General features: G+C 39.7%; 1 protein-coding gene across 4 annotated transcripts in view; it reads left to right on the top strand.

Annotated features, from left to right (window-relative positions):
- The window catches only part of FAM135B (family with sequence similarity 135 member B), a 205,570-nt gene that overhangs the window by 67,323 nt on the left and 114,262 nt on the right, over window positions 1–23,985 (top strand). The gene's annotated exons all lie outside the window — the stretch shown is intronic.

The raw sequence follows: 23,985 nt of genomic DNA, 5'->3' as shown, positions 1-23,985 counted from the left end.
CTCCATAAATTAGGAGATGTACAGCTTTGGTCTAGTTAAACTTTTGCCTCAATTATTTTTGCACCACTGTGCCTAGTAGATTTCTAAAAACCTGATGGCTGTGGAGAGGCCTGGCCAGGTGTGAATTGTTGCTCAGCTTGCATATTGCACCCCACCGGTATTCTTCAGAAAAAAAAAAAAAATAGACAAAGAAGCACTTTTGGGAGAAACCAGGACATTCAGGTCAAAAGAATGTACTTCATGGAAAACAGTGGGTCTAGAGGAATACTATTTCCTTTAACCTACCACAACTGATGTTTACAGAACATTAAATATTCTCTTTCAAGCCTTAGCTTGCCACTGGGGTGGTTCACAGCTGATTTGTCTGTCTCAAGCACCATTTCCCCCACAAAAACCAGGGAATTGTTTCAGGTATTGGGATGGATTAGGTAGAGCTGTTTCCATCAGTATAGCAGCATTTTGTTATTTGATTTACTTTGATGAACTGTGTTGGAAAAATGCTGGGAACTTGAATGAAGGAAACACAGCTTTATTTGGTTTTAACAGCTGGCATCTGTCATTCTGTTGCTCCCTCCAAGAGAATATCCACCAAGTTTATGTTAGAGAGTATTCTGACTATGTCAAATACTGGTGTCAAACTGAAAAAGAAACCTCTATGCTTGAGCTGTTTGGTTTATCCAAGCTATTAAAAAAATATCATGTGCATTCTGGTCCTTATGATAACAGAAGGAAAATCTAACTATAGATTTCTTTTTTTCCCCCTTGGTTTCTGGTGATCACTGTAATGTCTTTGATCTTCCTCACAACTGAAAATCCACTCCCATCTGTGGGCTATGTGTTTTTTTGGACTTAGACAAAAGGATATTCAGAGGTTAGCCAGGAATCTTTCCATGTTCCCGTGTGATGACCTGCCTGTTTTTTCTTGTATTGGTCTGATTTTGCATTCAATCATTTCTGTAAAATGCTTTCCTTGGCTTTGACAGTCAGATCAAATCTCTGGTGTGGGGGTAAGCCTAGCACTAACACAGATAATATATTCAGCTGTCACACTAATGAGTTCCTAATTACCTTTGCTTTTTTCCCCACTGGTACTTACCTTGCTTTACTGATTAGTATTCCAAACACATGATACTATAGGTTATACTGCATTAAACTGTTTGCAATAATTTTTGTTTCAGTGTATCCTGCACAATATAACATTTGTTTTCCTTCCATCATTTAACCTTTGCATTTCGAGCAAAACCCTTGTGTCTCATATTTGCTGGTCTCTATCCTCTGGCTGACTTCATCTGCTCAGCCCTTTCACTGTAGCATGAACGTGTGAAAAGAAAGAGTGGATGAGCTTGCCAAATTCCATTTTAACTTGGGGACACTTTTAATTTTGACATTTTTATATTGCCATTGTTGATATTGGCTACAGACATCTGAGATATCTTGGATTTACATGGTTTCCACAGATGAGAGTGTGAAAGAATTGAGAATGATGTGTATTTTCTATTTAACTAACATTTTTCTTCTCTGAGTGACTTGTAAATTAAATCAATATCATTTTGTCCTGATGAAGGTCAGAAAGGTGATTTATGAAGTGCTGCCCATCAGAAAAGCAGAGAAATTGAAATTCATCTTATTTTCTGTGGGAACCCAACATGCTGTGTTTTTTTTTACCTTAAAAGCATGAACAAAAATGAAGAGCCTTAATAATAATTTATAGAATCTATTTTTCCTCTTAATATATTGGTACAAAAACAAAACAAAAAAATCATAATAAAAACCCTCAATATTCCCACAAATACAAATAGTCTTACTCTGTATGCCTAGCTGACAAGGCTGAAATTTCTGATTTGGAACTTGGCAGCTTTAAAAATAAGGGTAATATTTCCCAAACCACTCAGTCTTGTCTAACAGTCCTTCTGAAAGCATTGCCCTTTGAGAGAGTGTGGCTGTGCCAACCACGAGTCTTTTCAAGAAGAGCACTCCACTCAAATAAAGGAATGAATAAATCAAGATGATTTAGGAAGAATCAGCCCTTCTGGAACCATTGGGTGACAGTTAATCAAGCTTGATTAAGGACATGATCTGCTGTCCATAAGTCACAAAGTGCTTTAAAGTGTTAGGCTGCTGGTAATAGCCCTGTTCTATTTTTTATTTTACTGTATGCTATTTTGAAATCTGTATGCGTGCACAGCCAGTTGTCACTTCTACTCCCCATGAGAAATGGAAGCTCCTTAAACTATTTGAACTACAACTTGTGCTATTTGAATAATGTTTCTTTACCTGTATGAATAGTTATTATACAAAAATCAGGACTTTTTATTTTTGGTGAACATTTGTCATGGTTTTATGTTTTTGGCAAATATATATCAGGAACAGTCAGTAAATTATGTGTTTCAGGTAGTTTGGTCAGTTACTGTTAAATATATCTTCTTCTGCAGCACAAATATAACCGTGTCAGTATTTATAGACATCAAAGGTTAAATGCTGTAGGTGCTGCTACAGGGGAAGAAAACCTTTTCTTGGTCAAACCAAAGGATTTGCAATGCTGCTTGATGCCAGAGTTCTAAAGGTTGAGAAATAAGTAATGCAATTTCTGGAAGGAAAAACATTTTTGAGCTTTCCATCTTTAATTCTTTCTCTCATGTGCTGCTTAATAACTGGTGACATTTTCTCTAGTGAAATTAGCTAACTGATTCTGATTTTCCTTAATAGAGTAGGAAATAAAATTATCCCTGACTGCCGGAGATCAATTAATTGATTTGTCTGGTTCTGTCAGAAGCAATCCTTCTGCACCTTTTTTTCTTAAAGCTTTTCAAAATCTATTTGACTGAGGAAAAAAAAATTAACTCCACAATTACTGCATCCACAGGGTGAGTAATATTTGGAGTTTGTGAGAAAAGAGAGGGCACAAAGAAGCTGAAATAGTGACTGAGCTGTGGTAGGATTCTGGCAATGATGTATTATAAAACTAGGACCAAGGTGAGTCACTGGTCACTGATCTCAGGGCTGAATCCACTGCTTATCAGTCTTTTCCATCCTCAAATTCCAGGCTGCAATTTGTAAGTTTCTGACACTTACACTGGTGGTTTATGTATGTGAGGGGTGGTGGTGATTAAAAATGAGCGGGAAAATTAAGTCCAGCTTCTTCTGAAAGGCAGGCACCATTGCTCTGGAGAAAAGATCAGTGGTTTCAGAGCTTGCAAAACCCTACAAGGACCAGACCAGGGATCAAGAGCATTCAGAGCTGCTGGAAAGAAGGCCCTCTGACTTAATAGATTAAGCTTTTGAGTGGCAAAACATCCCTGTTAACTACCAGATGGACACCTGGGCTTCAGTGTACTTAGCCATGAAGTCATTCCTTTAGGGAAAAAATGCAGCAGCTCCTTTTCCCAACAAACTGGGGTTCTGCAATCCATCAGTGCCTCCCTCATCAGATGAGTACCTGAAAAATACACATTGTGTTCAGAGCTTCAGACCTTATTTCTCAGAGCCTTTGAGGGACAGTGTCAGAACATATATATCATCATATAGTTTGAAAGTGTAGGACAGAAGTAAATCTTGTTACTTGGTTCATAAAAATATGTCTTCAGACTTCTCACCTGTAATGAAATGCAAATCAATTTTTGGACCGTAAATCTGTCATTTTGAAAATACTTACCTAGTGCATTTATGATGCATGAATTCTCTTTATTATAAATGAAGAAAGAAAAGGGAGGAAAAAATAAAAGGAAGAGGGCTTGTAAGCATTGTAAAGTGATGGAAGTGATGCCTTTTTAGAATAATGAGTGCTGTCCCTTGGAACAGATGCATTGACAGAACTGACTTTTTTCTTGCCTTGATGACATAGTATCTTCACTTTAAGGCAGCATCCAATATTCTAAAAAGAAATTAAAAAAAAAGAAAATAAGAAAAAAAGGCATAAAAAAGAGAAAGCATAAAACCCCTAAGGAATCAGCCACGGTCATGCAGTGATAGTTGAGAACCTGCTGCTCTGAACTGACAAGATGGAGCTTAGTTTAGCACAAATCTAAAGTCAAAAAGTAGCTGCAGTGCAGGCGTGCATGAAGCTAAAGATCAGTGTCCTGAAGTGTAGCAAATGGCAGCTTCATGAAAATCATGAGTGATGGGTTATAGTCATGACAGCTGGTGAAGACCATTTTCTCATTTGGTTAATGAGTACAGTCAGCTTTAATTTCTAGGCACTCTGTGTCTGCTGAAGAGAACTGGGGAGTCCTGTGCCAGTGGTAGGGGGGAAACAGTGAAAATAAATGGAGTGGAGGTGGAGCCTCAGAGGTGAGGCTGGTCTGCAGATGAAGAGCAGCATCTCAGCAAACTCCACTGACAGATAATTGATTAGTCAGTGGGAAGTAGGGTGCTCCTGAATCTGGAAATTATCTTTCTCTTTCAAATGAGCAATACTCTGGCTTACCCAACCCTAAATACATTAGGTAGCTGTTATGTGTCACTTGGTCACCTATAGACAGCTCAGTTAAAGGCCAATTCTAACTCTCCTAAGAACTTGTCTAACCAGGCAATATCACAGAATTAGTACAAATTAGAAATAAGGGGCCTGGATAGACACTGCTCAAGGCCTTGGGATAATGCTTTACATGCTACTTTGTGATTGTTTCCCACACTCTGTTCCCAGCAATCATTAACACAGAGTAAAAACCAGGCTTGTGCAATGTCAGAGGGAAAATTCTGGACAACACAGTGACTTGGAACAAACACATGTTGGAGAGCCCAGAAATGCTACAGCAATTTGAGAGCTTCTGAGAACTCCAAATGTCGTCTTGCCATTCCTCAACCCATATGGTCCAGCCTCACCACTTGTTCTGCTCCCATTTGGCACCCATGTCACACAACATGAGCTGACTGAGTCAGATGTTGAGAAAGAATGTGCTCAGTTTGCTCAGCCACCCCTCACACATGGGATAGCAACTGTTTCTCTCTTGGTCATGAACACTAGTGTGATAACTAGTCATTAAAACAGCTTACTTAAAAGTGCACACTGCACAACATTTAGCAAATTGGCCTTCGTTCATGGGCACAGCAGAGGAAAAAATTAAGTATGTTCTAGCGAATCAATACATTCAGTTCCTATCTCTCTGATCCAGGTCTTGTTAAAATAATCCCTGGTTTTCCCCACCCGAAGAAAATAAACAACTGGGACTCAAGAAATACATTTTGAAGGATCAGTAAATGCTGAAATTGCAAAGCAATTTCTGATTCAAAGATAAAAGGTGGTGATAGTTACAGAGAGAACAGTTTGGTATAGATGCTCTGGCATCCAGGTGGAAAGCTTTGTATACACCAGGAAAATTCATAAATCAAAGGTAAGGATAGAGACAGAGAAGGCATTCTGCTTGCTCCTGGAAGACAAACATTAAAATATATCATATAGACAGTGCTAGCCAAGAGGAATGTCATGCAAACAGATGGGATCTACTCTCCTAGGAAATAAAATGCAAGCTGTGATGTTAAAGTCTTGGGGAAAAAAATAGAGTTAAAAAGAGAAGAAAAAACCAAAATGAAACTTCTGGGATTTAGCCAGCTTTTAATGCTCATCAGCCATTAACCTGGAAGACAGTTCATTCTATCATCTGTAACATTAAAAATTGACTATTATAAGATTTTCTTCAAAGCCCTTGATGTGTAATTTGGCACTGCCTTTCCTTTTTTTATGAGTTCAATTCATAAAATAGAAAAAAAATATTTCTATAAGCAGAGATCTTAAAGTGTCATCCCCTAGAGTATCACCAAGTGGCTTTGATCCTCCTTGAGTTCTGCTAATCAAATATATTAATCTAACGAACTACATGCATGTCTTTCTTTGAGGTGAATTTCTACTTGAACCAATAGATTTTATACAAAAAAGTAGCTTCTCTTTTTTCATAGGTCTTTTAGAAGTAGCTGTGATCTTCATTGATGCACTTGGATCTAAGTGTTTTACCCTCTGTCTCCCCAGTGAATTGATGGCAGAAGCCCCATAAATTCTTACAGTTGATGTGTCTTTAAGGGCAGCATTGAAAATTGAGCTCCTCCAGGATGTGACACACCTGTTGAGGAACTTCACAGAGTGACATCAAGACTTAAGGCATAGAGCATTGCATACTGCTGAAAAAAGCCAATTTTATTAGAACAGAACCCAATGTTATTAGCAAACTACATTGCTCAGCTAAAATCACATATTAGTGATAATCAAGTCAACCTGTTTTGTGCTGTAAGCTAAAAGGTGAACAACTGGAGACCATCATCCTGATGATAAATCACTAAAACAATGTTTACTTCATGGGCTACAACTGAATGCAGAAAGAAGTTGTAGAGCTTCTGTGTTGTTTCTGTGCTGAGGAAGACTTTGGTCATACTCATCCTAGAGCCGGGGAATTGTTCATGCTGGAAGGGAACTTCTGTGATCTTCAATTCAATACCTGCTTAAAGCAAGAATTATTGAATTCCAACACAATTACTCAAGGCCATGTCCAGTCTCATCTTGAAAATTTCTAAGGACAGAGATTCCCCAGACTCTGCACAGCAAATTTCAGAGCTTGAGTATAATCAAAGGATTTTACTTTCTCCCTTGCAAGGACCAATGTGATAACAAATTCCAAATACAGGTAACTTCAGCTGCCTCTATTAGCTGTTGTTTGCAGTGTGCTTTGGAGAGGAAAAGTGCCAGAAGAACTAAAAACACCACAATCACCCTCACACGAAAACTTGGAGAATGAATTCTCATTCCCTAAAAAATTGTACTCAAAAAACACAGTGGGTTTTTTGAAGCATTTCATAGTTATATTATTACCAGACCTTCTCATTCACTCATGTCTGGCACTCTCTGTTGTTAAGAATAATTGCCCTGACACAGGCTGTGCTGATGCCATGTTCCTGGCTTGTTCTAGTTAAGATCAGTGCTTTAAAACTGTGTCACTTCACTTGTTCTTAAGTAATAAAATGTTGCAGCACATACACATAAATCCTTTCACAAGCCTGAGGGCTTAGGCTTCCTTCCACAGCTTACACTGCTGAGAGCTCAGTGATTCCCAGCAGCAGACATGGGCCCATCTGTAACTCTCTCTGCTAGGAACTCTAGTCAACATCTCAGGTATAGTTTTGTGTAAATATAAATCATGTAAGGTGAGATCGAAGCTACTTTCTGACATAATTCACTCAGAAAGTCATCAAGGCAACAAGGTAAATGTCACTTGAACTGTGGTGATGTTTGCTTTCTGCAGAGGAGACAGTATGTAGATGTTAAAGGGCAAAGGTTTAAGTTTTGGCCCGCCAAATGCAACATTTAGCCCAGCTTGGGGCTTTTTGATTTTTTTTTTATGCAAGGGCTTGCAAAGAACACACTTCCATTCCACTTCTCTATCACTGATTGACAGCAATGAATTGTTTAATAAGTGAATGGAACCTGGATTTAGTATTTTTGAAATGCTTTTTTTTAACTGTTACATATCTAATTGTTTTTGGAGTTTTGGGGTACAACCTGCCATGCAGTAGCAACTGTGAGCATTCAAAGATTTATTGTAAATTGTACAAGATTTTCTTGTCAAATTGCCACACTCCAGGATATATGGCTTTAAAAGAAAAGGGAAGGATGGGCATATAAAACATAGACATTATCAAAGACTCAACTACAAACTCTTTAGTTAAAAACATGTACATAAACATGCACATAAACACACCAGGTGAAAAGCTTCTTTTTTTTTTCATTCCCATTCTGTATGAGATTTTTATATGGTGCTCATCACTAACATCTGAGTAGCATTCAGAAGTGTTAGATGAAGGAAAAAGCCCACACTAGTATTTTCTCTCCCTGTTATGTCCACATTGTTTTCAGAGAGGAGGCACTGCCTTATGTCCAGGAGATGTGGTTTACCTCTATTTTCCTGTCCCATATTTGAAGCAATCCTGTCCCTTGGCAATCCTGTTCATACAATTCATTGCACTTTTGTAAGGTGCATTTTAATGTAACTAAAGCTGAAATAAGTATCTGAATGTTGCTATTTGTTGGAATGAGTAGTGAGTTTGGGAAATTACCTGAGGTGGGCTTGAATGACCTTTTAGCTCATCAACTATTATCTACAAACATGGGAGTAATAATAATATCTCAGAAGATTGTTCTTTATAGGGTGCAATTACAAATGCTCAGATGCTGTGATAGTAGAAAATATAACTGTGTATGGGAAAGGTTTGTTCTGACTTTCATTTATCAGATATCTTTTTGTTCAGCTGAAAATATCTAAAAGTCAAATTTTAATACTATCTTATCTAATATCTTATCTATATGATATTAATATCTTATATCTTGTCTAATATCTATCTAATATATTATCTAATAGCTTATCTAATATCTTACCTAATATCTTGTCATTTATCATTTATCTTTGTGTTCAGCTGAAAATATCCCAAAGTCTAATTTTCAGAATGGAAAACTGCATACAATCTCTTGATCAGATTCTTTTAAGATGGCTCATGCTGTCAACTCAAAATAATTATTCTTTTTTAGACATGCAATCTTTTAGAGTTTCCTTGCTGTATTAACTGGTTTTGGAACTGTTTAAACCTATGGATATAATTAAGCTATATGGTGTATATGCTGCAAACAGGGTGCACTCAAGATGCAATGAAAAACCCAGTTGTTCTTTGTCCTTCATTAATGGAGTTCAGTATATTGTGTGTCTGGATGGGAAGATCTCTTTTAGCACTTTAATTACTTAATGTGCTTGCTGAAACAAAAGTACATTAACCAAACACTAATCAATTTCTTCCATCAATCCACGTCCACTTCGTTACAGTGGAACATTAATTCATTTGTGGGGATAACATCTGCCAATAAAAGGTATTACAAATAAAATGCAACTGAAAAATGAACTGTTGTTTAGTAATCTCTTGTTCCTGTTTGGCCATGCATGATAAATCTTTATAAGGATGTCTGGCAAAAAATGAGAAGTCAGTTTAAAATGTGACTGTTTGAAGTGTTGTCTGCAACCAAAACCCACCACAAATACTGAGAAAGCTGTGGATTTTTAATTGATTTTGTAATTTTTTGTTGACCTGCTTAAAGTAATCTCTTTGTTTTAGCTATTTCCAGGACCCACATGTCCTCCTCACAAGATAAACTCTGTGAAGCAGTGGAAAGAGATAAGTTGATGCAATAGACCCACTAGAGCTTGAGGAAAGGACAGGGTGAAAAGATTCTCAGAGAGGAACAGCCCTGGGTAGCTCAATCACTTAAAAGTTTATAAAGAAAATACAAAATCATAAAATGGTTTGGGACTTTCAAGCTCATCTTTTTGCAACTGCCCTGCCATGGACAGGGACACCTTCCACTAGACCAGGTTGCTCGAATCCTGGACTTGGACACTTCTAGGGATGGGGCATCCACAGCTTCTCTGGGCAACCTGTGCCAGGGCTTCACCACCCTCCAAGTTAAGAATTTCTTCATAATACCTAATCTAAACCTCTCCTCTTTAGTTTAAAATCTCATATCCTGTCACTCTCTGCTGGTGTGTAAAAATCCCTCACTCTCTTATAAGCCCCCTTTAGGTTCTGAAGGCTGCAAAGGGATCTCCTGGAGCCTTGTCTTCTCAAGGCTGAACAATTTCTATTCTATCATATTGCCAATAAAACAACATTAAAATTTCCTCCTATTCTCAGGTCCTAATGCTTCCCTCATTGGAAGCAATGCTGTATTATTCTTGATGTGCTGCTCTCCTTCAGGACTCTGCAGAACTTAGATGATGGTCAAGCCTGTTAGGATGGTCCAATCCCAAGATTAGCCTGGTGGCAGATAATATCCTTTATTTTTAAAGATTGTTTCCTAGCCAAATTAGCAAGGTACAAAATCCACTGAGTTCAGGCACTGAAAAATTAAGGATAGTAGAGAAACTCTTAAAGGGTGGATGGCAAATGCATAAATCACCTGGATGGACGGATTGACTGAACCCTCACTGTGTTGGCTGAGGAATTCAAGGTGATGGTGAGGTGGAGATGTCAGGAGGGACCTGGACAGGCTGGAAAACAGCAGGTAACAGAAACTGTGTGAAATTTGGCAGGGTCCTAGCCCTGGGATGACATAACCAAAGACCTGACCTCTGAGGGATGACAGGAGATCTCTTCTGACTGAAGGTTTCATCTCCCTGGAGAGGAGAGGGCTCGGGGGGATCTCCTCACAGTGTCTCAATTAGTATTCCGCGGTAACTGTGAAGAGGACACACTGTCTCTTCATAAGAAGCCTCATGGAGAAGACAAAGGGCAATTTACACCAGAAAAGGTTTCATCCCTGAGAAGAAAGAATTTTTTTTCCGTGAGAATACTCATTCACTGGAACAACCTCAGGGGTTGGGTCATTGTAGAGTCCCCATCTCTGGCAGTTTTCTAGATGTGACTGGTCTAGAAAAGGCTGCTGGATGATCTCCTGGCTTCCATTCCCATGAAAGGCTGAACTGGATTATCTTTTGAGATTACTTTCATTCTAGGCTATTCTATGACTCTGTGACTCTATGGAGATAGTTTTTCCATGAATCCTGCTAGAAGATAAGTGTGGGTTTCACTTCTAGCTGTTTTGGAAATAAGCTCCCCTCCTACCAAGTGCAGAGTTGCAAGCAGCTTGGAGGTTTTATTGCTGCAAAGATAAGTGGCTGCACACTCTTGGTGTTTCCAGAGTTTGGTGGCAGCTCTGGTGGATACATCATCATTTGTCTCTGCTGCTGTGTTGTTCAGTATTGCTCTGATTCTATTTTTTCATCTGTGAATAATTTCTTCTGGGACAAAATTTCTGAAACACAAGGCTTTTTGAATTCTTATATTATTAATATTAATATTTTTAGGATTAGCTCAAGATGAGATCAGAGCTTGAGAAGAGGGGACAGATTCATGATACAATTGGGAATGAAAACTCTTTTCACCTCTCTGTATAGATTTTCTGTAAAGGACTGAGGAGTCATATTGACAAAAAAACATTGTGAAGAGATTTCAGTGTAGTTGTTAGTGCAGAATCCATTCAGCAGAAAATGGGATTTCCATCTCTAGAGCTGTCAGGCTTGTGCCAGCACTGAGTGTGCTTTTAGAAGAGAGTATTCATCCTCGGTAGAGGGGTAAGTGTCCCCTCAATGCTGCCAGCACTTCAATGACAAACATGGGTGAATTGGCAAAATCCCACATTTAGCAATGAGTTTTGTTTGAGTGAGTAGATATAGAGATGACCCATTTCTTGAGAAAGGTTAGGAATGGAAATGTGATATATTATCACAAATCTGTCTCTTGAAGCTATTTTTTGGAAAATAAAATCTGGAGAGTTCCTGTGCAGGAGCTGGAAGCAGGCACAGCAGGGAGGGGCTCTGTGGGGAAAGGAAGAGCTGGGAAGGAAGGAGCAAGGTTGAAACTGGGAAAAAGGCAGGAAGAGCAGTCAGGAATCAAAGAATATGGCTGGCTCAGTCTCAAAAAAAAAAAAAAAAAAGGAGTTTATGTAGGGAAAAAGGTTTATTTTTGTTTATTATCAGCCTACTCTGCTTTTAAATATAAACAAATTATTTTACCCAAACCATGTCTGTTTACCCTGTGATAGTAAGTGCTCTATCTTCATCTTGAGTCAAGAACATTTTTTTGTTTTCATTTCTCTTGCTGTTCTTTTGAGGCAGGGGAGTGAGGAAGTGACAGCTGACCCAGGCCAAGCCAGAGCACCCAGGTCCATCTCCAGGTGTGCATTCCCTGACCAAAGCTGAGTGATGGTTGAAATCCTGTGCTTTTCCTGCATCTCTAAATGTCACTTCAGCTGTAACATCTCCTAATTTATACTGATGAAATTATCTCTATATGGTTCTATTTTTTCTAACAAGGCTGCAATCTCTCTTTTGTCACTACTGCTTCCTGTTCTGCCTCCAACAGTTCCTTCAGCGCTTAATCAGAGCTGCCTTCTGTAGGTAGCCATGCTTTGTATCATCCAATTTAAACTGCAAGCAGACATCTGAATCTGGTTACTGTACTGTTGCTGTTGTAATCTTTCTTCATTTTCTTTTAATTCTCTTACCACTTTCTTAATTCTTTGTAGTTGTTGTTCCAACCAGCTTACAGTCTCTAAGACCTCATTACTTCTATTCTCCAGTTCTTCCATCTGTGCTACCAGTTTTCCTATTTCTTTGTCAGAGGCTGTAAATTCTTAATGGTTTTGTTCCTTTGCTAATAAAAACTTATTATATTTATAAATTCTTTATTTTATTTCTGCTTGCAAAAATTCTATCTCATATTCTGTAAGCATTTTAGAAGTCTTTGATGTTACTCCTAAGTTTTAACTGTTCTTCCTATTCCTTAATTTCTTGCACCCCATTAAATTTTCCTTTTAAAAACTAGTTTATCCATCAATTGCCACTGTTTTTCAAGGACTGAAATTTGCTTTCTCAGACATACAGGCTCCAATAATTATTTAGCCAAGTCCTGGTTTCTGTGCAGTTGTTCTCCATGTTCTACATCCTGTTTTATCATTTGAGAGGACAATCTCAAATGGTCCTTTCCTCCCTGACACTAAAGCTCTAATTTGTCCTTCACTAAACATTCTACTTCTAGTCCTAGAAAATAATTATAACAGGAGCAGAGGTATTACAGTTTTGTGGCACATCACTTTCTTTTCTTATGGAGTTGTACCGGCTGTGTGAAACATCAAAAAATTATGTTTTGTACAAACATGTAATTTTTGCTCCTCATTCTATTCTGACACTGAAAAGTGTCCACGTTTCCTAGTTGTTCTTTGAGGGGTTTTTTTTCTGATTTTGTACTGATTTTTTCTGATTCTGTACTGATTTTTTCAGATTCTGATTTCTGATTCTGGGGTTTTTAGTCTCAGAATAGGAAATGCTGTTTGTTTGTTTGTTTTTCAGTTTCGTTATTTGTACATGTATGACACAGACACATCAGTCTCTGTTTACATCTCACAGGGGTTACCCTCATAAATAAATCTGTCTGTCTGAATTAAGAACCGAATTTTGAGAAGAAATGGACCATTGCAGTCCCTTTCTCTTTAATGGGACGACATTGAGTTGTAATGAGTTCTAGGAATCAGGATCCAAAAGAGAGCAGGATCAAATTCCTCTCTGAAACTCATATGAGACATCTTAGAAAATGGCTGTTGATGTTCAAGGAGTGTCTGGATGATGCTCTCAGTCATGTGGAGTAGTTTTAGTTAGTCCTATGAAAGACTTGGACTCAATGATTGCTTGAACCCAGTGATGGGTCCCTTCCAGCTTGAGATTTTTTATTATTCTTGTGAGTTGAATGAAAAAACAAACTCCCCTCATAACAAATAAAGCTGCATTTCAGCAGAAACCACTGAAGCAAAATTTCTGTTTTCTCACCTTAAGAACTGAGCTGGACCCAGATAGAAATGCTGAATTTTGTATTTCTCTTTGCTGTGGTACTGATCAGCCACCCCTGGGCTCAGTTGCATGGAGTTCTGCATTCATTCCCTTGGGAATGTGCTGTGTGCTCTTGCCTGATGCTCCCACCTTGCTGATGCACCTGAGCAGAGCCCAGGCCTGATGTGCTGGGTCAGTGCTGGAAGGAGAGCCTGGGACCCCAAATTGCTTTGGGACAGAGGTGCCAGTGAGTGTGAATTCCCTTGGGCTCCAGCAAATGTCAGGCCTCGGTGGAGGCTCTTTCCAATTGCAGTAAGGTAATGCAGCTCCTCTTTTTGCTGAAGACTGAAATTGAGTCCAGTGATGGCAGATCAATACCAGAGCACTGTCTGTCTGGGATCAAGGACCTGGAGACCATCCTGCAATTGTGAGAGTTGCAGGCATAGCCATGAGACAAAACGGGTCTGAGACCACACAACTTCACCTATCTGCACGGCTTTGTTCCACCACAGCAAGTGGTCAGCCTGGTGTTTGAGCTGGCCAATTTAGTGACAGCAGAATTTAGGGATCTGCTGGATGAACTAAGTAAAGAGACTTGTCCTAGGATCATGATTCACGGTGTGCCAGGTCACACTGCATCTCCACTGTGCTCACTTCCCTGAACCTGCTTCTTTTGGAATCTAATTCAGGGTCAGTGGCTAGAAGATACTCAGATTTTGTATTCATTTGGGTTTAGAAAATTATCAGGCTGTGAATAAAGTGAAAGTCTCTCCTTGGTCTGCTGGATTAGACATTGTGTCCCCAGTAGTTTGCATCTTTGTTTCAAGGTCACTTTGGCTTTCAAATTTCTGAGAAGTTCTGAGATGTGAAAAACAATTGTACAAGTTTTAAAGCAACAGCTTCTGAGAAGTCATTTCATGCCTATCATTTTCATTTTTCTCCTGTTTCCAGGAGTGGGATACAAAATAAAATGCAGTGTAAATAACCCCATCTCCAATCCTGTTTATCCATTTCACTCCACAAGCACAGAAGCACTTTAGAAATCTCATGAGACATGATGTTTGCCTTATTCAACTAAAAAAAATATATGTAATATAAGGGTTTGACTTCATCTTCAGGAATATTCTGCTAATTTTATATATATTAAATAATTTTTAGAATCTCTTGATTGCACCCAAAACAGGTGAGGGTTAATTCTCTCTCTCATATAATCAGAATGTTTTTCCAGGTGCTTCAGTTAGAAAAGCACAAAATCTCTCATCTTTAGCTCTTCATATGATATAAGAACAGATTGGAAAAGGTTACTACTTGACTGTGAGACTAAATTAAATTATGTTCTCAAGGTTTCCTATTGCTTTTGATACAAGAATATAAGTGCTCCTATCCTTATTGGAGTCCTAATTTTTCTGCCCTTTCCTTTCACTGCCTTTCTTTTCCAACACTAAAGCACATTTCTATCGCTTTACTCTTTATTCACCTTTCTACTGCCCACTCCTCTTCACCCCTACCTTGCTATGATGACTGAAAGGGAAGTAAAGGGCAAATTGCTTTAAAAGGATGAATATGGGACTAAATAAAAGACAGCATTGTTACCTTGATGAGAATAAAAGGGCAAGAGTCCCTGAGGTGAGCATAAAAGGAGATGTAAAGAGAGCTGGTTGGTGTAATTGTCAGAGAGCTGCAGGGTTTCATGGGCTGGAGATTTTATGGCTTGTGGAATTGCAAGTTTCTGCAGAGGAGAGATGATCTGATGAAACTACAACAAGCTGGATGTATAAAAACAATCAAGGTTGTGGCTTATCTGGCTCCAAATGAATCCTTGCCTGAAAAGCATCAAGTGCCAAGTGTAGGCTCTCCTTCAGTGATGCACCGAAATACTTTAGTGGCTCTTCTGCTAGAAGTTGGGTAGATTTTTTCTAATTATGCCCAGAGCACTGTGTTCTTGAGAACTTCCAGCCCTAAATCCTGGACTCAGGACATAAATATCCATCTTTGATCCAAGGATATGCTGAGCGCCTTCTGAGGATATTGAGAGCCTATGTGTACTACTTGCTTGGATGAGAAGGAATCACACCAAGCACCTCTCAAGTTTGCAGAACTAGACAGCATCTGGTTTTAAAACAGCATTTTCTATCATAATAGAAATAAGAAAAAATATAAAACAAGGTTGTCATACCTTTGCAATAGAACAGTTTCATCTTAACTGCATGATGCAGACTCTTGGTAGGTGAAAACTTTGCTTTCATGGACCCACTTTATCTTTTACTGAGAGACCAGTTTGTTACTGCACTGCAAGGAGGGTATGGATCACTCTCGCCACACCATTAATTTTAGATCTACCTTCATCAAAATCTAAAGAGTTTGAGAATAATACTGGGATGAGAATTGTAGAAACTTGATGTGATAAATGGTTGTGGAGCCTGACTTGGAGCACTGCAGCTGTGTTTGACTGACCAGCCCTGGCACAGCAGCAGCTCTGGGCTTCACAGAGGGAATTGCCAGACAGAGCTGTCACTGTGTGTGCAACACTGAGGGTTGGAAAAGCCTTCCTCTCCTACCTCTAATAGCCTCCAAAGTAAGTGTAAGATTCCCTGGGCTGTCTGAAGTGTTCTTCCTATTTCCAGAAAGGTGAGAATAAAATGCTAATAGTGGTGATGACTTCTGTGAGCATCCACCTCCTGCCTGCTGCTAAGTCCTGTGTCCTACACTCCTTTTTTTCTGGGCTATTCTAGAGCCTGCCAGAAGCCTGAGGTAGAGTTAGGTCAGAAAAGCTTCTTGAAATAATATTTAATTGAGAAATGTCTGGATTTTTTAGATATGTCTGAAATATTTTGTGGGTATATTGTAGTGCTTCCTCATGCACATGGTATTGCACATTGTACTTGCATATATAACAATGTGGTAATTTTGCTGATATGCTCCTCAGTCTGATTTATCTCTCTGATTCCAATCTTAGGTGTAAAATTATCACCTTTTTCCTCACTCATTTGTTTGAATAGCCAAAGAACCCACCAAAGAATTGATATACAAAATAGGGATGGATTTACACAGTACCCTTCTGTATGACTCATGCACTTTAGAAATCCATCAAATATTATTGACTCAGTTAGATATGCAGCCTTAAACATTATCACCCCAAATAAGGAAAATTTTACATTGTTTTATGCAAACTTACAGAATTTTTGTGGCTATACCTCTGACCTGTTTCACTAAAGGGAAAAGAGAAACCATGGTCTGCTTGCCTTCCTTGCCCTGGTGTTCTCCCTATAATTCCACAATGGATATTGCTTTTAAGTTGTTTTTTTCTGGGAATCAGCCTGGTGGTTGCAGATGTTTACTCTGTCCTGCATAAGCTTCTGGAATATCCATCAGGAAGCCTCAGATGGTAACACACTTGGAAATCCTCTGCTAGGGATCATCAGCACAGGACAGAAAGATCTCTTAATGTTGTTAGAGAGAGAATGAGGTTTTTTACATCTGGAGACCTGGAGTTCAAAGCCCATCAAGTTAAGCCTTGCAATGAGATTTTGAGCTCTCCTCTATTGCTGTTTTCATGAAGACATCCATCTTTTTCCTTGCCTGTCAGGCTTTTAGGCTTTTTCTCTCTGACTCCCAAACCAGTGTGCTGCAGTCCTTGGCTCCCTGGAAGCAGTAATTCAATGGAGAAGATTTGCTGATATCCAGGGGTTCCTGGAGGACACCTCCAACACTGGTCTGAGGAGCAGCTGGAGCTCCAGACTGACTCATGAGGCTCAGACAGAGCTCGTTTGTTTGCTGGATGTATCAGCTTAAGAATTGTTTATTTAAATGCAGCCTAACCTGGAATGAGTTTTTCAGCCTTGGAGCTGTTCAGGTATAATTTAAGCAGGTGGAACTTGAACTTGTCTGGCTCCTGTGACACTGCTACTGAGCCAAAGGTTTTATTTCCGTGCTGCAGGGATGATCAGGGAGGAGCAGTCTGATCTGTCAGTGCTCCTGATGGGACTGATCTGCTTTGGTGGTATGAGGCATCAATATTATCTTACAAATTGCTTCTCTCGAACCAGTCAACCCTTCTTAACCTGAGTTTTACAGTGTCATTACAAGCCAATCACAGGGGAAGACAAGTAGAAGATCAGAGCTGAGATATTCTGGTATTAATGTGAGAGGAGGAAGGAAAGGAAGGATGGAGTCCAGACCATCAGTAACAGGGCTGGTACCACCCAGCTCTCTCTTGGTTTTGATGTAAATCCTCTAGAATTAGGAACTGCCCTGTGCTATGGTTAGATCACTAGGGATGACGTGATGAGTTATCTGTAGCAAAACCATTTTATTACCCTAACATTAGGAGAGGAGGTCTGAGCACCTCAGTGTCATGAGACTGAGAGGTGTCAGCAGATCTGTCCTGTGCAGGGGGAGGCAAGGGCAGGGATTGCGACCCAGAACATCTGTCAGTGCAGGGATTGTGACCCAGCACATCTGTCAGTGCAGCCAGGCTCCTGGGGGAGGCTGCAGAGCCAGGAGAGAGGAGAGTCAGTGCAGGTCAGCAGGGCTTAATGTGTGCCCAGCCACAGGAAAACAAAGGAGCCACTTGAATTGTTTAATTTTAAAGATTTGAAATTCACAAATAGCCAGTGAGGGTGAGGATGGCAAATTCATTGCTACTAGGATGACCCATGCAGTCTATCTTGCATGAGAGAAGGGACTTGGTGTAGTACGCGCTGCTTGCATAAATAAAATGGTACTGCAAATAAAAAGGATCCATGTCTTATAAATAATTTGGAAATTTACTGAGCTTCCCCTAAAACCAAATTGACTTTTTCATTCCTTCTTCTGGAAGAAGCTCTTTTGATTTTTATTTTTTTTTACACAGTTTTGCTCCTTTGCCAGCTGCAGTTTTTACGTCTAAACTGGATTTATTCACGGAGAGTTTATATGTGTTTGTTCTTGTGCCAATGTTGTACTTTCTTGTACCTCAGTCTTCTTTCTTCCTGATTATTTTCCTCCCAGTATATTTATAGATGGAGAGGGGATTTGATTGCTCTGTTTTGCTGAGTTAAGTGTACCAAGTTCCTTTAGTTCTTAAAATCAGCTTGCAGTTTCCTGATCTTTCCTTCACAGTGCCTGTACCACATTATCTGGCAATTTTCCATGCTCTCCCTACTTTACTGAAGTCTAAATAAATTTTTCTGCACTGCTCTTCCATTTAAAAAAGGAAAAAAAAACCCAAAAACAAAAACCAACCACAAACCAGATGTTTACTCAAAAAGAGGTACTGCCTAGCCTAACTCTAATGAGCCAGACTCAGCCTAATTGAAGTAAAACAGGAATTGGCTGCAGTTTCTCATTTATTCCCTAATTATTCTTTTCCTTAAATCTACTGTAAAGCCTTATGCATTTCTGGGGCCACACTCAAGGACCCAAGAGGTGTCCATTCCACTCCCCTTGCAAAATGTCTGTTCAGCTTCTGCTCTTTGCCAGCCCTTCTGTAACTTTATAGATTTATTGTATTTGTTGTAAGTCTGTATTACCAAGTGTCCAATTCACTTGCCACTTCTACCAAGGCTCTCTAAGAAAAATAGCTTGTTATTTTTGGAGGCAATATCTCATTTATCATTACTGTCAGCTCCATATCACTATCAGGCAGTGCTTTCCTACACATTTGTGGAGAAGGACCTCCTGTAAATATTTTGGTGGCCTTTGCAATGTCTCCCTCAGTCTGATTCTCCAGTTTTAAGTATAGATTTTGATCTCCACATCATGTTCTGTTCTTTGTAATTTTTATGGTCATGCTTCACATGATTTTGGAGAGGGTTGCTCAGCTGGCAAGAGATGTAGTTGTCTGTAGGATTTCTCTCCAAGCCTGAAATTCAGAGAAAGCCTCTTACACTGAGGGAGGAGCCATGTCCCTGGAATTGCCCCTTCCCAAGCAGCATCCCACCCTCAGGGCTCTGCTGCTGCAGGGTCCATCCAGCAAATGTTCCTCTCAGGTGAGAACAGATTATGCAGACTCTAGCAGAGCTGAGGAGACAAAACAGATCCCTCTTTATCTTGAGGGGATTGGAAGAGTCTGGTGAGCATGACCAGACTCTGAGCCTACTCCTTGATAAGAATATTTAGAGCCAGCTGGAGATGGTTCACTTTGTTTTGAGGAAAACAAGGCCCACTGTATGTGTGTATACACAGGTGTACCTGTTGATTCTTAGCATGATTTATGTCATTTATAGCTCAGAGTACCTCACTGGAACTGATGAGTGGTCTTAGTACCCCAAAAAACCCATTTTCCTTCTGCCATCCTGTTAGAATCATAAAGGTTTTGGGTTGGAAGAGACCTTCAAGATCATCTGTTCCAACCCCTTGCCAGGGCATAAACATCTTCCACCAGGTTGCTCAGGACCACATCCAACCTGGCCTTGAACATTTCAAGGGATGGGGCATCCAAAGCTTCTCTGGGCAATCTGTGCCAGGGCCTCACTGCCCCCTGAGTAAAGAATTTATTCCTAATATCTGACTGAAATACATTCTGTTCAAGTTTGAAGCCATTCCCCCTTGTCCTGCCCCTTATCAGGGACTGAGGACAGTACTCAGTCACCCAGCAGTGTGGGTTTTTGTGGAGGCACTGAAAAAATGTTTTATTTATGTATAAAATAACATGGCTTCATTTTATATGTTGGTCTCAGCGTCACTCAGATTGGTAAAACAAAGAGTTGTGGCACAGTGAGATGGGGAAATGGAGACACATCTGTGTTTGCTGTTGAAGAAATTGTGTGGGACTCTGCATCTTGCAGTGTATTTATAACATATTTGATTTCCTGTGTTTTGATCAGGGCACCCCTCCTCACAATGTACAAGCTATTAGGAGTAACATCCAGCTTCACAATGTGGGAGCAAGAAACTTCATATTTTTGGTTTTGCTGGGTTATAAAGTCACTGTTTGGCAATTCCTCTCTGCTTACAAAGGCCTAGAGAAAGCTCTGAGGAGGAATGGATAATGTTTGCCTATCTAATGATTTAAATATTGATATATGGCTAAAAAATAGAAAAAAACCCCAAACTCAACAACCAGCAATAACATAACAGGTACTGGGTTTTATTACATTTCCTGTATGGAGGTTACTTATTTTAATTGTACAATAAGCATTCTTGTGAATGCCTCAAATAAGGATGTCCTTGGGTTTTTCTGACCACCCAAGCTGAAGCTGTTCTTTCTTTATATACTGCTTGTGATATTTATCTCTGTTATTTACCTCCTCTGGAGCTGTTAACATCTTGCGTGAAACTCTCACTAAAAATATTTTCAGGAAAAGTATTATTTTTATAAAATAATAAACTGATAAATTGTGAGCACTAATATTTCTCTGTGATTTGTAATTCAATCTACCAGTTTGAGCCTTTAACATTCTCACTGCCATGTGTGTTCTTTACCATGAATATCCCTGAGATGTTGGGGGGATCTGAGGTGCTGTACATCTCTGTCCTCTGCCATTAATCCAGCTGAGCACCTTGAGGTACAAACCTTTGCAATGCACCCATACGCACAACTGAACCAACAAAAAGGACATTTAGAAGCCTCTTATGTCTTCTGACTAGAAGACCATTCTTCAAAGTCTTTCTTTAGGAAGAATCTATCTAATTCTATGATGATTTATACCAGAACTCTTTTATGTCATTGTGTTATGAAGGCCAGACTTTTTGGCATTAGATGTCAAATAATCTACAATAAATAATTTATTAATAATTGTTTATTGTGATTCTTTTTATTAAAACATGCCTGGTCACCTAAATAATATGAGTTACACTTTTGGCAATCCTCAGTAGTGCAGAACTTGCTAGTGTCTGAATTCTCTTTATATCTGGATCTTCAGTCTCAGAGTCTGATCTTAGTCTGAGAGTTCCTTAGGTTTCTATGAATTTGCTATGTATTTTTACTTTGACCAGTTCAGTTTGGTGGGCACACAGGAAGACAGCTACTTGTGACCCCTACAACATCTCTGCCATCCAAATGAATTTACCAGAATTTAGGGGATGAATAGGGAAGGGTTTGAATTAGATGAAGACCTATTTCTTTTATGTCCTTGCACCCAGGTCCATTTGGCAAAGGACATAATGAATGTTGGAACTAACCTTGCTATGAAGTCACCAGTAGTGAGGTATCTTCATGTGGTTTTGATGTACAAGGCAGAATTGCCTGGGCAATGAGGAAACAAATGTCTACCCAGCATCCTCCAGGAGCTGAATGTCTCTAAGTCTGCTGAGAAATTTGACTGCATGGCCATCATTGCCCAGAAAGGTTTTGGATGCTGAAAGTGTTCAGGGACAGGTTGGATGGAGCTCTGAGGAACCTGCCCATGTCAAGGGATAAATGAGACGGGCTTTAAGGTCCCTTCCAAAACCATTCCCTGACTCTATGATTCCATTATTTGAAAGTGTCACCCTAGGCACCTCTGCATAATCTCCCCACCTTTAGGTGGCTTAATCAGAAGCACCAGGAAAGCTGTTGGAAATCAATTTCCTACTGGAAATATTTAGGGCTGTGTGGGCTGTTTCTGAACATGAGACACACAATGAGGGAAGGGTGACATTCCCATAGTGTGGCAGGAGGTACCCAGTATGACATTCCCTGGAGGAACTGCAGCCTGTGGAAGCATCTGCACTGGAGCAGGGAATGTGTGAAGAGGAGGGAGCAGCTGAGGGTTCCCTTTATGGACTGACACAAACCCCCATCTCCATCCCGTGAGCTGCTTGGGAGGACAGGAGTCTAAAAGACTGAAGCCAAGCCTGGGAGAAGGGAATGAGCTGGAGAGAGGTTTTATTTTAATGCTTGGGTTCGTTTCTTTCTACCCAGTTGTGAATGAATTAAATTAATTTCCCAGAAGTTGAATCAGTTTTGCCAGTGGCAATAACTGGTAAGCAATCTCCCTGTCTTTATCCCATCCTATTTTTCAGCCTATTTTCTCCTGCTGTTCTGTTGATGAGGGGGAGGGACAGCTCATGTGGTTGGCAATGTGGCTGTTAGCCAAGGATAACCCACCACAATTCTGAGCAGCAAAAATCTAAAAAAAAGTGGTCAGACAGTTATAGAATATTATTCTTTGGAGCTATGTAGTAGAATGGGCACATGGTAAATCTTAAATATCTGCATATGGAGGAGTGTCCTGTTACACTAATGTGTAATATCACTTTAATACCCTGTTACTGGTATTTGGAAGTTATTAGACTTTGTGAGTAGTCCACACAGAGCATTTTTGTCAGTAAAAAAATTGTATTGCATAAAACTATAATGAAAATTCAAAAGGCCTTAAGGCAAGTCTTGTACTTGCTTTAGAAAAAATTAGGATCAATACCATCAATTAAAAATGTCTGCATAGTGCAACAGCATAATGGAGAGAATAGTCAGGTAGCTTTGATTGCTGTTATGTTTAACTAGATGCTGTGTGTATTTAAAATATGGACTGCTTTTATTTTCTTTTCTGAAAACTAGCATGTAAAGAGAGAGTTTTCATGCCCAAGCTCTTGACTGAAACAGATAGCTAGAAATGTCAAAGGTTGTGCTGGAATTAGATCCCAGATGGGGAGAAGCTGCCAGCTGAAGCAGGTAGAGTAACATGGGCTTTCAGCTGTGAAGGACATGGAACATTTGCCTCTGGAGTGGTGCTTCTTTTTAGTTTAGTTTAGTTTAGTTTTGTTTTGTTTTCTCCCCATCAAACTCCTTTCTTCAGCTTTTAACCTCAGAAAGACAGATTTAGGTCATTCACTATTACACACTTTGGAAAGATTTTATTTTTGAGTGTAGCCTGGGATGTTGTAAACAGGAGTTCACAGATAACTTGGTGTTTTCATAAAGTTACAGAATGGTTCAGGTTGGAAAAGACTTGCACTTAGAGGCTGGGACAAAAATCAGGCCAAAACTATCTGTAAACACCAATGGGTTAAAGAACTTTATAAATCAAGAGACCAAAGGAGGGAAAATCTAGAGAAAGGGAGACTTTTGTAACACCAACATGGTGCTAGAGCTGGTTGGTGGGAGGTCTGCAAGGAGGTGGAAGTATCCTGAGCTACAATATCCTGCACTGGGTACTGTACTGAACGCTGCCTTGTATTCCTCATCCATGGAAGTGGTGGTGAAGGAAGACTAGGATGAGTTTTTTCCTCTCTTTAGACTGCGCTCATGTTCTGGGCACTGGAACAGGCTCCCCAGGGAAGTGGTCCCAGCACCTGCCAGAGTGCAAGAAGTGTTTGGACAATTTTCTCAGACACATGGAGGGATTTTTGGGGTGTCCTGTGCAGGGCCAGAAGTTGGCCTTGATGATCCTTGTGGGTCTCTTCCAATGCAGGGTAATCTATGATTCTATGTGTAATTTAGATCAGTGAAATTGCTGATGTTTTCTTTTTCTGTCTTCCTTCACCTAATGCAGGGATCCCCTATGGGATAGAAAACAACCAGAATACAACTGGTTTAGATGTGATTAACAGAATCACAGAATGGCAGGGACCCCAGTGGGCCATCTGATCCAACCTCCCTGCTCACCAGGGTCATCCCAGAGCAGAGGATTGTGTCCAGACAGTTCTGGAAAATCTCCAGTGAGGGAGACTCCACACTTTCTCTGGACAAATGATTAATGCTAACATTTTCTTGATAACATAGACTCACCATAGAACA

This window comes from Zonotrichia leucophrys, chromosome 2 (genome assembly GCF_028769735.1).
Source record: "Zonotrichia leucophrys gambelii isolate GWCS_2022_RI chromosome 2, RI_Zleu_2.0, whole genome shotgun sequence".
Lineage (NCBI taxonomy): Eukaryota > Metazoa > Chordata > Aves > Passeriformes > Passerellidae > Zonotrichia > Zonotrichia leucophrys.
The sequence above is the reverse complement of the archived record's forward strand: the minus strand, read 5'-3'. Positions and strand labels throughout refer to the sequence as shown.